At 44.4% G+C, this 14,567-nt stretch overlaps 1 non-coding gene across 1 annotated transcript; it reads left to right on the top strand.

The window, feature by feature from the left end:
• The first annotated feature begins 13,895 nt into the window (after positions 1-13,895).
• Positions 13,896-14,057, top strand: LOC115870266. Its single transcript, XR_004046633.1, has one exon. It is a non-coding gene; the product is annotated as a U1 spliceosomal RNA (small nuclear RNA).
• The last annotated feature ends 510 nt before the right edge of the window (positions 14,058-14,567 follow it).

Below are 14,567 nucleotides of genomic sequence, written 5' to 3'. Positions count from 1 at the left end.
CAGAGGGCTCCTCGTCTCCTGAAATCCTTAGCACGTCTCCATCAGGTCGGCTTCCTCTTCTATTTTAGAGTGATGCAGACTAAGACACCAAACATTTGAATTATTTTGCCTGAAGTCCATAACAACTATTGGAAAAGCCAGGATTCAAATCTAGGTCTGTCTGATACCGAAGCTTATAGGAGTTTTGTTTTTGTTTTTCTTTAACCATTGAAGCACAGACTCCTTCTCCACAATTAAAACAATAAGCTTGCAGTTTCCAGCTCACAGGGACCCCATGGATCCCAGAGTGGAACTGCACTGTACAGAGTTTTCAATGGCTAGGACCTGACACAAATGTATCTGCAGGCTTTTGCTTTAGCAACACCTATGGGTGGAACCAACCTTTCAGTTAGTTGCCAAGTGCTTAACCATCTGTGCCACAAATGCAAACTCTTTTCTCATATTTTTCTGATCTGAGAGACCAGCACCACCACAAGAGAAATATGTCCCAGTTTCGAGCTGGTCTTGAGCAAGAATGGAAGGCACTTGCTGCACTGGAGGCTGGAAGTCTAGAGCTCAAGGGCGGCAGAGGTCCGAGAAGGAAGCGATAGTGCAGAAAAGTGGAATATTCTGCTTACAAAAGGAAAACCCACAGACATCCAGTCAAGGTGCAGCATAAATGGGACCTGAGCCAGTTTTACCCTCATGTGTTTACCCACGGACTGTGACATTTTGAGCATAACTTCCGCGCTCATTGCAACTAGAATTCATATGGATAAAATCAAGGAGGCGGGATGGAAAAGGGATGCTACGGTTTGCCCCAGGTGCTGCCAGCCCTGAAGGATGGTGTCAATAATGTAATCTTATATAAGTACTAGCTGTTAATATGAATCCATTTGTTCAAGGAGAAGTGGAATGAGAAAGGAACTTAAAATGCACTGTGTAGATACTCAAGAGTCTATAGCAAAGGATCCCTGGCACTTGGCAGACAACGAGGTACCCTCAACAGCATGTATTAATTCATAAGTGGGGTTTGAGCTCTCTACCCCTGTGAGCAGCACAATTTCACAGCCCTGATGAAAACTGCAAGAAAGCTACTAATTTTCACTTCATAAAATGCTCCCTGTGAAAATGTATTGGGAATTTAGCCAGAAGGAATTTTTATGTTAATTTCTAGTATGGAGATAGGAAAGGGGGGAGGGAGAAAAAAACGAAATTAAACTATTTCAGCAACCAAACAGTCACTAGAGTCATTTTCATTTTCTCACAGGAAAACAAGTTCCCAGATGGCCCCAATATTATCATAACTTTACAAAAAGATGTCTGTTCTGCAGCAAGGCCTGTGGCGGGAGGTCTTGGTGTAGACAGTTGAGAGAAGAGGCAAGGGAGAAAATGTAACAGTTGCAGCTGCAGTGTTGATTGGAGGTCCACTGCACAGATTGGACCGAGGATTCACGGATCTAAACCCTCATGCACGTCTCCTGGATTAGGGTACGGAAAACTGAGCTGGTGGGTTAAATTCAGCCCACAGTCTTTCTTCTTTGTACAACCCATAAACTCAAGGTGGTTGTTTCGTTTATAAGTGGTTGGAAAATATCAAAAGGAAAATATGACCTGAGAGTTGAAAATTAGTAGAAATTCACATTCCAATGCCCATAAATTAAGTTTTATTAGAATGGCCATGCCTTTTTATTTGTGAATTATTGCGATAGTTGTGTCACCATGGCTGGGGTAGGCTTTTCAGCAGTTTGACAGTTGAGACCTCCTGATGATGTCATCTAATATAATGTAATTAACTCCACGATGGAATCTGCTGTGAAAAATCAGGCATTGTGGAAAGCTTAGAGTGGAGTGCTAAGTGGAGTGGCTTTATTCCGGTCACTGCTCTGATGCAGTTAGTAGGACGTTTCCTCAGGTGTGGCCTCCAAGAGACACACTGCCACAGAGTCAAGTCCAACTCACAGCAGCCCTATAGGACAGGGGAGAACTGCCCCTGTGGGTTTCTGAGACTGTAACTTTAAAAGGGAGTAGAAAGCCTTGTCTTCCTCCCGCAGCAAGGCTGGTGGTTTCAAACGGCTGACCTTGAGGTCAGCAGTCTAATACATAACCACTATGCCACCTTGGCTCCTTGGGATGTGGCCTATTCCTATAAGGATCGATGCTGTGGGGAAGCTAGTTCACTTTTGCTGGGTCTAGACCTTACGTCGGGCTCTTTGGCCTCCTCCTCGTGGACTCTACATTGTCTGTAGTGTCTCCGTGAGTCAGAATTGACTAGGTGGCAATGAGTTTGCTTTGTGCTTTTATCACTCGTGCTGTGTATGCACATGTCTGCTTTCAGGAGTTACTTCTCAAATCCCAGGGTCAGCCCCTGTTCTTACTTTCAGTGCAAAATCAAGTCAGCATGAATTTGGGAAGTACGAAATACGTCTTGTTAAACAAACCACGTAATGAAGGTAACCTGATATTCCTGGTCATTCTAGTTGGAGGGGAGGACGTAACAGAATTGACTGAATAATAAGAGTCTCTGCTGCTGACCCTACTCATGGATAAAAAAATGTTGGGTGTTAAGGAGCTCATCCTGTCTATGATTATCCATCATTGGCCCACATGCATCATAAACCACATATTCTTAATTTGGGAGAAGAACATAATGGAATCTTCACCATGGCCTGATGGGATAGGAGACTAGATTTGCATACATGGTCCAGTATTTCCTTCAGAAGGTTGCCTCTACTGTTTGTCAAATAGAAAGAAGACAAATGGTATTAAAAAAGCCAAGACTCCTCTCATTGCAATGTTAGAGATGATCCTTTGTTTATTAGACATCAAGCATGATCTAGTTTACTCTGATTTCTAACAAATACGAAGTTGTTATTTTTATCCTTAGATAAAGAAACTGAGGCTCAAATAAATTCAATGCCAGATGATGAGGGTACAATTGGGATTCCAATCCCATGTTCCATGATTCCAGAAGCCACACTTTGCTGTAAACCTTCCCACCTTTCAGACATAGGAAAGCAGAGCCACCCTGGAGAAGTTAATAACTGTGAAGTCACTCATCAAAATGATCATGGTTCTCGATCATACTGACTGTTGTTCTCCCAAACTTCTCAAAGCACAATGGCTCAGTCACGTGGCTGGTAAACAGAAACTGGAGATCAGGAATAACATTTATTACTGCCCATCTGTTTACTGACAAAGCAAATAGAATAGTGCACACCTTGTGTCCGGCTGGGTTCTCTAGTGAGCCAAAGCCAGTGACTCTTGTACTTGTGTGTCTGTCTATAGATAGAGATTTGAATCAAGAAATATTCTACACAGTCGTAGAAGTGAGTGAGCCCAGCTCAGCTCAAGTCTGTGGGTCAGATGTAAGTGAAGGTGTCTCTTGATCCCTGTAGCTGCAGGGGCTGGTAGGAAACAGGAAAATGAAGCAGGAAGACCACAGGCTGGTGGATGCAGAGCTGAATTAATCTGACATTGGCAGTCCACTTGTAGCTCCTGAGATGAACAAGTGATATAATAGGAGGTCAATGAATCAGATGCAGGATATGAATCCAGCAGAAGTGAGCTAGCTTCTTTACACTATCAATCTAAACTCAGAGTAGGCCACACCCCAAATGAAACCGTTCTCAACTGTACTGAGACTGGCACCAGATTAACAGTTTAGCTGCTTCCCAGAAGATCAAATCATGGAGTTGACCATACTGTATTCGATCATATCATGGAAGAACTCGGATGCAACCAAATTGATATACAACTTAACTATCATACACCCTCTCAGCCTTAAGGACAAACCTCTCAAAAAATGGAATAACATCAATGGGGCAGGAGGCATCAGTGCAGACATGGCCAAGTTCAAGAATCATGCCACGCACAACCAATCCTGAAAATGGCACAGAACTGGCAACACGAAGCCTCAATCACAATGATATGAATCTCCTGAGGAACATGTGCTTTGACAAGAAGAAATTGTAGGTCAACAGTGCCAAGGCCAATGGGCATCAACTGCAAGTTCAGTTAATTGGCCTACATTGCAATCTTAGCCTTGACCTCCATGGGTTTCACAAGAGCCTTGATAGCCTTGCCACAGCCTTGGTCAAGGGTCTGAGGCTCTGCCACCCCAAGACCAAGGCACAAAACAAGGCTGACACTCCAGCGAAGAACCTCAACTCCAACTCAAGTTCTCAAAGGTTCTGAGGCTACATCTGAGGATGAGAGGGGCTTGTGTGACCCCTGGGCTGCCATCTGCATGGATCTGGTGTCCTCCTGTTCTATCTGTGCAAATAAACCTAAGGCAGGCAAATAAAGAAAAGAAAAGAACATCTTTTGGTTTAAATAAAACTAGGCTTCCTTGGAAACCTTTCCAGGAAAGCAGACTCACTGGTTTTTGAGCATTCTAGCGTGATAAACGGCTGCCTGTGTTCTCTTCCTCTCCTTCTTCCTATGGCTAGGTGGGAAGAGGGATCCAAGAACTCTTGGGTAGAATGTGTGGACAGTTCATTCTACTTCTTAAACTCTGGTTGAAATACCTTCTTTATTTGGGGCAGGAGACTTGGATTTTTTACACAGACAATAGAAAATCACACTCAGAATAAGCCATCTGAATCCTGTTGTCAGTTTAGAAATAAAAATATAGCTTTATAATATTGTGGCTCAAACTTGATTGAGGCAGTGCCACCTGCTAAGGCCCTGTTGACTAGAGAAAGGTCCTGTGTCACAGAAACAGTTTGTGCTCATCTAATAAACAGGAGGTTGGCAGTTCAAAACCACCCACTGGCAGTATGGAAGAAGACCTGTCAATCTGCTTTTGTAAAGGTTACAGTCCAGAAAACCTCATGTAATAATTCCACTCTAAACATTTGGGGTTGTCAGGAGTTGAACAGAACTAAACTGGAGGTGGGGAGACTTTGTGTGTGGAAGTAGGGTTCGAGAGGAGAGTAGGTTGTTGTTTTGTGCTACATTTTCACTCTGATTGTTGTTTTTTGGTTGGTTTAGTGGTACCTGATAGGTTCCTTGAGAAATGAATCCTAATTAGAGAAAGGCATGACATATCAATATGTTCTATGTAAATAATCTCCCAAACCTACTGCTATTCTGTTGATTCCAAATCAAAAAACCATATATGGGATATCAAAGGCTATAAACCTTCATCAGAGCAGATAGACTCTCCTGTCTTCAGAGCAACAGCTGTTAGGTTTGAACCTGATTTTGCACTTAGCAGTCCACCACTTGCCCAACAGTGACATCATTGTCTTGCACAGGATTACTGAGACTGAGAATCCTTCCGGAAGGAAAGAGCCTCATCTTTCTCTTGTGGAGTGGCAGATGGGTTAGAACTGCCAACTTAGTAAAAGAGGTATTTTCTCGAAAGCCGTACACATTCTGTCAACAAGATTTAGTTTGTTAGTAATTGCTCAGCCAATTATTTTCCCTAAGACCGTAAAGGGTTTATGTTTTTTTTAAGTATGCCACTGATGCTGTGATCAAAATTATGAATCAATAAGATTTAATTACATGATAAAAGACAAGAACTTACAGAAAATTGAGTCACAAGTATCAAAGAAGATACAAGGGGAAATACATTTCTGGATTAGAAGTTGGAGGGCAAGATTATCCATGTTTGCTCCAGATCAGCCACGTCGGTGAGAATAATTCAATAAATTGGCAGACTAAAACAATAACAACACAAATTTCTTAAGCTCTGTAAATTTACTCCAAGAGGGAAGAAGATTGTACCAGGACATAAGGACAGTGTTGTACAATGGCCCCCAGAGCTGAGCTATGATCCAAGATGGTGCATATCCTTCTTTTTCCCTGTAATTCCCATTTTTTTCCAATAGATTTGTCTTTCATTTAATAAAGGCTATATCTGATTCCATACTCTGGCTCCAGAATTTACTCCAGGTTTACTCTCTGCACCTGTGCAGGCAGGCCTGTCACCAAAGGGAACTAAATGATCCATCAGGTGAGGATGCAGGAGAAGTGCGAGGATGAGTGGAGGGAAGTTCTGGAACACTGGAAATGGAAGCATGGAATTTCATCGTGCGGTTCCCACGGATGTGCTCCATAGTCACATAGCCAAACCCGGGCAACCTCCTAAGGCTGTGTGCCAGTCAGGAAAACAAAACAACAGCAAAGTGGCTGAAACTGGGTTGTGCTATGGTGTGAGGCAGCACGGAGGAAGCAGGGGAGGGTTCAGAAAAGGAACACTACCTTACTGCCTTTGAAGGTAAACAAGTAACAGTCTTAAAGAGGGTACAGCCTCAGTTTCAATTACTCCATGTGACAGATATGGATTAAATCAACTACACATTCCTGAGTACTGGTAGGTACTCAACCTATCAATTGTATCAATTGCTCCACCTGTCCATTGCACCGCAGCCTGATGATATCTCCGTGTCTTCGTAAGCCTTTTTGTATAAGAGAAAGAGACCTGGGAGACTTGAATCCTTGTTGTCCCTTTGCCTGCGGCTGGAGTTGGATCTTGTGTCTGATTTGTTCATTTTCTGTTGTGTTGCCCGACGATGCCAGGAGCCATCAGCAGACTACTCACAATGGATTGATGGCTTCATTTGGCAGACTTCAGGCCTCTGTTTCCACCAGCCTGTGTCCCCGCTTGTCTCTGTTTGGTCACCCTCTTCTGGTTCCTCAATCTCCTATTGCATCGCCTGCTGATTCCAGGAGCCATCAGTGGGCTACCCTGGTTGAACCCATTTGTACCTACCAAAGCCATTTCTAGATGTAAATCTCTTCCTGTCTGCAGCACATACAAGCATCACTGGTTTTGTTCTCTAGGGAACCCAACCTAACACATGTTATAAGCATGGCAATGATAGAAGTCTACACATTTCTCCATTTTGCTTTTTGCTTGACCCTAAGCCTTTATATTTAGATTCTTATAGGTATCTCATTCAAACTCACTGCCATGAAATCAATTCCACATAGGGGCCCTATAGTACAAAATATAACTGCCCTACGGATTTCCAAGACTTTACTTGATTTAAAAGCCTCATCTTTCTCCAGTAGAGAAATTGGTGGTTTCAAAGAGCTGACCATGTGATGAGCAGAGCAATGCATAAGTGAGACCAACTTACTACATGGCCAAGGGTGTTGTTATTCTAAAATTCAGATGTTATGTTGCTTTATACAATTGATATATGTATGAATTGTGTTGAATTGTATGAGCGCCCAATAAAATGACTTAAAAATAAATAAATAAATAAAATAAGAAAACCAAGGAGAGTTGAGAGGTTCTAGCTTCCTTATCGTGCCCATATATAAATGAGAGTTCTGGGTTTGAACCTGGCTTTGTCACTGTGGAAGATGGTATCGTTCACCATTATCTGACTCTTCTCCACTGTGGGCCACTGGAGAGGTCTGCATGTCTCCACCACCCTCAAAGTTATGCATGACCACGTGACTTACCCGGGCCAATGAGGTATGAGTAAAGGAAATGAGTGTTACTACTGGGTGGAATCATTGAAGAGCTCCTGCAGGATGCTCCATCACTCTTGCCCTGGCCCCAGCAATCAGGAGCCTCCCAGATGCCAATGCTTTCCTCAACTTGTCCTTCTCAGTGAGCAGAATATACCCATGAACCATGATGGACATGAATGAATAAGAAACAGTCTGCTATTTCAAGTCATTGAAATTTTAAGGTGGTTCGTTATCACTAACTAATAGTGATTCGTTAGCTCGGTGCTTTGGGAAAGTTACTGTCTTAAAGCCTCGGCTTGTTGTTATGAAGAGCTATAGAGTCCTTTCAGACTCAGCGACCTTGTGTGCATCAGAGTAAAACACTGATTCGGTCAGCCTCAGGACTGTTGAATAATGTTTGAGCTCATTATTCACAAGCTCTACGTCAACTCACTGAGCACCTTTCTCCGGTCTTACACTGACCCTCTACGTCACCAAGCATGACGTTCTTATCCGTAGATTGGTCTCTCCTGACAACAAGTGACAACCTTTTGTTTTGTATTCTGTAGTGTGGGGGGTTTTCCTTGTGTTTGGTCATGTATTTATGCCTTGTATTAGAACCCTTAAGTTTGGCTGTATTTTTTCACTCATGTTTATTATAGTTCTAAGGTTTATTTTTAAGTCTTTAATCCATCTTGATTTCTTTTTTGTGTATAGTGTGAGATGTGGGTCCTGTTTGATTCATTTGCAAGTGGAGATCCAATTTTTCCAGCACCATTTGTTTAAAAAAGACTATCTCTTCCAATTTAATGTTCTTAATCAAAAATCAGGTGCCTGTAGGTGCTTGGTTTTATTTCTGGATTCTCTGTTCTGATCCATTGGTCTACATCTCACATTAATTTTATGGAGCAAATATTATTGATCTCTTTTTCCCAGATGATGAAGATGCCAACTCAATTATGAGGTAAGTCATCTCTAAGAAGAATAGCAAGATCCTTCGGACCCAAGCTCTTGCTTCTCCCTACGTCTCCTCTTGTAAGAGCAAGCAAGGACTTTCCTCCAAATAAGTGAGACTTTATGACCTATTAGCAATCATGATAAACAACACGAAAGCACAATTAGAAAGATGATGAATTATTTTGAGTTTTGAAGCACTGTACCCTTCAGTGGATAAAGAATCTTTCTTCACTAAGTGAGTTCGTGCTAATGATTCGAGTTAAAGCTATACCCAGAAATTCCCAATGTGGGATCACTAATCCCTAAGGGTTTATTAAGGTATTCATGTAAACGTGCAAGCTATCCTTGGGCTAATGTGTTTACAGAGGGCAAGACGGCACAAGCTCAGTCAAGATAAACCAGTTCCCCTTGAGGCTATTCTTATTCAGTGGTTTTTGTTTGATCAGTTTTATTCTTTTATCCGTTTCTGTTGCATCATCTTTTGTGGTAGAGGAGGCTCCCTCACAGGGGACACCAGCTGCTAGTGAGTCTATTCCAGCTCATGTCAATCGCACGCACGTGTATCACCGCGGACCTGTGCCTCTCGGAGTTGTCGGTGGCGCCTTGTCCAGAAGTTGCTTGCCAAACCCTTCTCAGAGGCACCGCTGGATGGACTTTGACTTCTAAATTGTCAGCTAGCACCTGACACATGAGCATTTTCATGCAGGGAGCTCGGCTTTCACATGGGAAAACATTACTATTGTCATTTGAACTGGTTAAAAATAGAGTCGTTTTCATGACAATAAGTTTAAGATAACAAAAGTGATCATAGAATTGCACAGTGGTCCTTAGTCAATGCAGACTCATCACGATGCTTTAGGACCGCGTGGAACTGCCCCCGTGAGTTTCCCAGGCTGTGACTGTGTTTGGGAGGGACAGCCTCTTACTTCTCCCCCATGACACAGGCTGTTACAACAGAGAAGCAGGGCTTGGCCACTGTGTTAGTAGAGGGCGCAGCAGGGGAATGAAGACCCTTGAACCCCGGAGGGAAGCTGCTCCTGGAAAGCTGCTTCCGTGAAAGGAAGAGCTGGGGGTTGCTGAGAAAGTGACAGAGTCCAAGTAAACTAAGGAGGGAGAGATTGTCAAATGGAGCTCTGAGGCTGTTCCTCCCTGCACCTCCCCTGACGGGAATCAGCTACTGATTTTAGAGACTAATTGAAAGGCTCTTTGTTGTCACCAGAGCTTCTGGAGAACGGTTATAGGCCCCACCATCAAAGTCAGGCAGAAACTAGACAGAAGCAGTAGGTGGAGGAGCAGCGATAGCAGTGGGTTTACATACATATATATACATTTTGCTGAGTGCTTGTTGCATGCTAAATGTTTTAAACGTTATGTGTCATTATACATGAAAATGCCATTATCTTCCCCCTATATCCCTTTTACAGAGAAAGCTTCTGAAGAACAGAGAATTGAAATAATTTACTCAAAGTCACACACTTGCAAGTGATGGCACCTCCTTAGCAGTGTCCCTCAGCCCCTGTCTTATACTGTCCCCTGCAGGACGTTTAGGAATGAGCCTAGCAGCAGATAGAGCGTGTCATCCAGGAGGTGGCAAGGAAACAGCCCTTACCTGATATTTCCACGCTGCTAAACAAACACAGAGAGTTTACTTAATCTTCACCGTTCCTAGGGGGACCTGTTATGGCCTTCTCGTGGCACCGATGGGAAGCTCGAGGCTCAGAGGGACCGGGTGGGTTAAGCAAAGAAGCAGACAAGGTGAGACACAAACCAAGATATTGTGAGTTCACATTAGCATGCTGCATCAGAGTTAAACCGGGAACACAATCATTGGTGAGATTACAATTCCCAGGTATCTGGCAGAATAGTCATGCACATGGGAAACATAGCTGGATGTTCTGGTTGCTTGCAAACTTAACCTAAGGAAATATTAGAGCACGCCAAGTGAAACAGAAATGTGACCCCAGCATATTTTATCACCTGTATATCTGTGCACGTTTCCGTTTTGCACTGATCCAATCACATTTGGACATTATGCGCACCTCACAGAGTTAGAGCTCCAGGTGTACATCAGTCTCTGTATTTCCCAAATTGAGAGGCAAGAGTTTTATAGGTTGAATTATGCCCCACCAAAATATGCATTGTGTATCCTATTCGATACATGTTGGATTTGGAGTGAATTTCTGATCGCTGCACATTCCTGTTGCCAAATTTTTCTAGACCTTCGGATGTTATGGCGTCACAGGCGACAATGTCAGAAGCTCTGTAACTTAGACCAATCACTTCGGTACATCAAAAGAGCAGGGAGGGCATCGGAAACAGGAAGCACAAATAGAGAAAGACTGATGCCATGTAGAGATCCAGAAAAAAACAGAAAGAAACTTGAAAGAGAAAACTTTTCCTCCAGAGATCACAGACAGGGTCTTCCCTGTGGGAAACAGAAGCTATCCCCCCAGGTTGTCCCCCCAGAATAGATGCCAAGCCTAAGGTGCTGACTATACATAGACTTGGAGGCCTGAAGGTTATCAGCCATCTAGAGCGATCAGGCCCTATAGTCTGTCCCACCCTACGTAGGGCCCACTCCCTTCTGACAAGGCTGATAGATTGTTCCCCTCTAAAGGACAGGCCAACGACACTAAGATCAAGCAACTCGGTGAGAACCAAGGTTAAGCTGCCATCTTGACTACTATCTTGCTACGGGTAGGCCTTCCTGTCCCGTGTATGCCCCTAGTGCCCCTCCCCGCTATTGTGTACCTATACTTAGCTCGTCCCCTTCCCGTCGTGCGGATGCCTATTGTACAGCCCCTTCCTGTGAAATATGCGGTTGCCTGTAATTAGAGGGGCTTGCACACCCGCTGAGTGTATATAAGCTTTGATTGGAAATACATTCTCTCTCTCTACACAGATCTGGTTGCTGAGACCACGGCTGTTCCAGAGGTGAGCACTTTGAGATCATGGCCATTCCAGAGGTGAACACTTGCATGCTTTACCTTGTCTGATGTCTTTTTAATTTTATCCCTCAATTACACAACCACCCCTTGGATCCATTCGATTGTGGGGACTGATACCCCACACTTCTTCTAGAGATGAGCAGGTACCCTGAATTTGGACTTCTAGTCTCCTAAAACTGTGAGAAAATAAATCACTGTTCATTAAAATCATAAACTTCTGGTATTTCTGTTACAGAAGCACTAAGAAACTAAGACCACACCTACTGTTTTATTGCTTACCTTTGTGAGTGCTGCTGAAAGTAAGGGAGAAAAACACAATCTTAATAGCCTGCTCCGCTTCATTGGGGATAATCACACCTGAGGTAGTTAGTTTATTGTGCCAACCTTGCTAATAAACACATGTGGGGTTAATGAAGGACAGAGGGATAAACGGCTCAGTGAGCCTCGCCTTTCTAGTTCTCGGGTCCCTTGCTTTGTGATGGTTGGACCAGCTGCTGTAGCCAGTTCCCTGCGTCAGCTGGCAAGGGTCACTTCCTGCAAGACAACCCTAAGAAGCCGCATGGACCTGCCCCAATGCTGCCCTGGGTGCTGGAGCAGCTGTGCGGAGACCCTGCCAATGCTGAGATGGTTACACGTTCACGGTTTCGGCTTTCCTCCTGCAGTCAGTGTCATACTGTGTGTTTTGTGAGATGGAGGAGGACTTTGTGGATTGGTGTTGGACATATGGGTTAATGTTGGACTTGTGGGCTTGGGCAGCACTGGGTTGGGATGTTTTCTTGATGCACACTTAACCTTTATATGAAACTCTCTCTTATATATGGGTTTCTGTGGATTTGTTTCTCTAAAGTACCCAGACTAACACAGCAGTGCATCACACAGAGTAACAGAGGTACATGTTAAAAACCTGGCATCGTGCAGGAGGCAGTTAAAATGGTGAGCACTTGAGAGATCATTTAATCTGAGAAACCAGTTTTAAAACTAATGATGCTAAACTAAACATGACACCACTATGAGAAGTATCTGTTTTGTCCACTGTTTGAAAGGATTTTAAGTAAAATATGGAAGAAACGAGAGGCTCCATGGGAGGTGACAAGAATTTGCAAGCTGAATTTTGGCTCAGTGGAAAGAAGAAAGAGTGTTAATGTCACAGCAACATCAAGACGGACACAGCAACAAGTGAAAACCCCATCCCAGCTAAGCTCTGAGGTAGGCCACACTGGACACCCATGTCAGAGAAGCCGTGTCCACAAGGGAATGGGCAGTATTTGCTGGTAAAGAGTGCTGTGCCCATAGATGCAAACCAGAAGAGGCGGTAAGAAATGGTCCGGAGGAGATTATTGTATAGAGCTCCAGAGATGAAGGGAAAGAGCTTCTACAAAGTTCTAAGCTCGGCAATTGTATAATGCTTCAGAGGTAGTGGGAAGCTCTGGGAGGTATAAGTGGGAACAAGCTCATCTCCTAAACGCACGGTTAAAGACGAGAGTTGACCAAGAGGGGCCCTGGAAAGAGAACTTGGCAATCTACTTCTGAGAAAGGGCCTCTTGAAGGCCCTCTGGGGCACAGTCTTACTCTGACGCGACAGCAACTGACGATGGTGACGATCCCCTATGGACCGCCGCTAGCCCGAGAAGAAAATCCCTTCACCTGGAAGATGATCGTGGACTCGTGTAAAGTCCTGGATCCAGTCCTCAGTATGAGATTTTCAAAGTTCCGTTCAGGTCTTACATAGCCAAGCAAAAGGCATAAAGAAGGTAAATATGGTTAATGATGGGCTCATTTTACCTTTTATTCCCGAAAGATCTCAAAACCACACTTTGGAAAGACAACAGGAGAAGAAATGCACAAAGAACCCCTTCCATCTCAGTACATTAATAACGTCCACAAGCAGCACTGGTGGCTGAGGGATTATGTGTTGGGCGGTGGTCCCCAGGTTCACAGTCTGGAGCACTGGAGGGAGACGGGCTCTCTGCTCCCATAAGGAGTTCCAGTCTCAGAAAGGCCCAGGGACCATTCTCCCCTGTCTCACAGGGTGACCGAGATTCCGAATGGACTCCGTGGCAGTGAGGAGTGGCAAGCCTCCCTGTGAGCAAGCGTCCGATCTAGACTGCTTTTCTTCCTTCTTACGGTCTGAAGCCAGGAGGCAAACATGCAGAGGAGGAGGGGAAGCTGAAGGCACGTGGAAGTAGCAGATTTGTAGCAGACCGGTGGGCTTGGGGCCTGTTAAGTGAGTGGCTGTTTGGGGGTTCAGCTCTTTATTGTCATCTACAAATGCAGGCCTAATATTGACACGTCTTCTGATTTTCCCCAGGCAGCCAAACAGCCAGAGGTTTGGGGTGAAAAATCTAATTTTTAGAGCTCTGTGAAGACCACCTAAGAACTGCCTGTGTTAAAACGTTTCCCACAGGTCTCTGGCATTGACCGCAGATTAGAAGTCTTCTAATTCTGAGAAGGATGGCTTGATCTGATGAGAGTTTATTCCTACGGATTCCAAGTTCGATGCAAGTTTGATTACACAATAGAGAAGAAGTACAAAAAAAGGTGATAAGCACAGAATCATTTTTTGGCACTGTGTAGGGGTGTTTCAAACAAAGTGCAGTACTTACCTGGCAGGGGAGATACCACACCACGAAGGTGGTTTTCCCAGGGCGAGGCTTATCCGTTGCACTCCAATGTGCCATCCCCTGCGATTTCCCCAAATGTGGGAAACTCAACTGCGTAATTTGTGGTAGTGGGGGACTGCGTTCGCGCTCTCCCGTTTAAAAAAAAAATGGAGACAGAACAGAGGTCGGCATGTGATGGTTACCGAGGAGAGGCGACATGTGGATATTGTCATTATCTGTTTTATAATGCTGTGTCCCCCCAAATTACAGGATGCTTTCAGGCCCATCGCAGAGAGCCAGTCTTGACGCGTTGGGAGGTTGAGAGGCAATGCTATAAGCCACACCAGGGCTCAGTTGTGCTTCTTACTGACTTTGCCAGTGCTCTCCAGACTCAGCTATTAGGACAAATCTATCACTCGAGAGAGACAGCCACATGAGCAAATGGCTGGCCAGCTCCGGACAGATGGTGTCCAGCCTGAACCACCTCCACACACAAATGGGTGTCACACAAGGTCGTTAATAGGTGCTAAGCCAGCTAGCTTTTCAACACCAGGAGGCTCGATGATGCAGCACGAATTGTGCACACCTGGCTGAGAATCTGCTGCTCCTCCCCAGAGCTCTGGCGGCTCAGCAGCCCGCTGGCCTCCACTAATGTCTGTGAGTCAGA

The sequence above is a fragment of the Echinops telfairi genome, unplaced genomic scaffold (genome assembly GCF_000313985.2).
Source record: "Echinops telfairi isolate 266 unplaced genomic scaffold, ASM31398v2 ScPeMD7_443;HRSCAF=831, whole genome shotgun sequence".
Taxonomy (NCBI): domain Eukaryota; kingdom Metazoa; phylum Chordata; class Mammalia; order Afrosoricida; family Tenrecidae; genus Echinops; species Echinops telfairi.
Note: the sequence above shows the minus strand (reverse complement) of the source record. Positions and strands in the feature narration are given on the sequence as shown.